The sequence below is a fragment of the Echinops telfairi genome, unplaced genomic scaffold, assembly GCF_000313985.2.
Source record: "Echinops telfairi isolate 266 unplaced genomic scaffold, ASM31398v2 ScPeMD7_7404;HRSCAF=8442, whole genome shotgun sequence".
NCBI lineage: Eukaryota > Metazoa > Chordata > Mammalia > Afrosoricida > Tenrecidae > Echinops > Echinops telfairi.
Genome location: NW_022111304.1, coordinates 727130 through 729373, shown reverse-complemented (window position 1 = coordinate 729373; position 2244 = coordinate 727130).

The following is a 2244-nucleotide window of genomic DNA, read 5'->3' as shown; positions in this document are numbered from 1 at the left end:
TCTTTTTATCTATCATCATATCAACACCAGGATGTTTTATTACTATGGCCATAACGTAGATTTTAAGGTCCGGGAGTGAAAGGCTTCCTAATTTGTTTTTATTTTCAATAGTGTCTTTATCCTAGGTTTCTTTCCTTCCCCAATAAGTTGGTGATTGGTTTTTCCTTTTTAAAAAAAATCATGGTGAGATTTGAATTTGAATTGCATTGAATTTTTAAAGTATTTTTGGTAATTTTAGCATTTTCCCAATGTATTTTGTAATGTTCTTAGTATAGTTTTTGTTTCTCTCATAAGATTTATTCCTAAATATTTTACCGTTTGTGTAGTTATTGTAAGTGCTATTGTTATTTTGATATTATTTTCAGGATCATCATACTTTATATACAAGAACCCAACTGATTTCTGCGTGTTGATTTTCTAGCCTGCGACCTTGCCAAATATTTCAATAAGTTTGGGAAATTGTTTAATTGAATCTTGGGAGTTTTCTATGCATAGGATTATGTCATTATATATTCTCTTTATAGGATTTTTATATCTTCTATGTCTGTTTGGATAATATACATTTCTTTTTGATATCTTACGGCCCTGAGTAAAATTTAGAACTATATTAAATTAAAGTGGTGATAAAGAGCAACATTGTCTAGTTTCTATTCTAAGAGGAAATTGTTTCACTTTTTTCTTCATTAAGTGAGATGCAAGCTTTTGGTTTTGTACATGTTGCTTTTATTATGTTGAGAAATTTCCTTTCTAAACCTATTTTATTAAGAGATTTGATCAAGAATGGATATTGAATTCAATCAAATACTTTTTCTTATGTTGTTTGATATAACTATATGATTCTTCTCCTTTATTGCTTATCTGTTGAATTACATTGACTGTTTTTCTAATATTTAACCATCCTTGCATAGTTGTATAAATCCCACTTGATCATGATGTATTACTTTCTGCTGATTAGTTGAATTCTGTTGTGTGGAATTTCAATTAAGATCTTAGTATCTATGTTCATTAGAGATATTTATCTATAATTTACATTCTGATAATATCTTTGCATGGCTTAAGTATGAAAGTTATAATGGATTCATAAAATGAGTATGGTGTCTATTTTGAATGAGTTAGCATAAAATTAACATTGTCTTCTCTAACTGTGTGATGAAATTCCCCACTGAAATCATCTGGACCTGGCCATTTTGATACTGGAAGGTTTTTTGTTTTTATTTTTTATAAGGACAATGCAATTTTCCTTCTCTTTATATCTATTTTTTCAATTTACCTAGTACAGAGAATTTGGACCAAACAAAATTGGTAAAGTAGGAAAATAATTTATCTTGCAAAACACATAAGAATTATCCATTCTAGGATAATTCAAAAAAGTGAACTGGCCTAAATTGCAATGTCTGGTTCTGTTACAAATTCAACATCTATTTCTGTCATTGTTATACAGGCACTTATTTTAAACCTACTAGCCACGGTTGCACTATGGATTATATCGGGGGCTATTAAATGCGAGGTCACCTTTCAAATTCATCATCCATTTGTTGGGAGAAAACAAAGCTATCTGCTCCCATAAGAATACACTGTATTAAAAGTCTTCTGAATTTTACTTTGAGCCAAAATCTACTAATGACAATGAATTTTTCTTTTGGGCTGTACTAACCTTAATAATGTCTGTTGGAGCAATAAATTAAATTCCTGGCTGCTAAATTGAAAGCTGGTGATTCAAAACCACATCCCACCAAATAACAATGGGACACTTTGCCAAAGTTGTTATAGTCTGTAAACTCTGTATAGAGTTGATAAGCATTGGAATTAACTTGATAAGAGTGTATTTGGTATGCACTTTATATATTAAAGAAGGTTCTCTTGTAGAATAATACTTAAGTGCTTAACAGCTAACCAAACCTGGATGGAACTACATGAGAGAAAAGTCCTAGCAGTTGGCTCCAACAAAGCCTCCTCTGTTGCGGTTGAATTGATTCTGGTACGTGGCAGACCTGTAGTACAAATTAGATCCCCCCCCCCATAGGATCCTAGGCTATAATTATTAGAGACTGATCAGCCGGTTGGTTTAGACCACCTAGGATTGGGCTAAACCACTGTACCATCAATAACTCCCCCGTGGAGGTTACAGTCTAGGCACCCCATGGGCTAGTTCTACTCTATCCAATAGTTACTCTGAGCCAGAGTCAATTTCACGCCCCCAAACAATATCACATAGACAGACATCGATCTATTTTTCAGTTACTT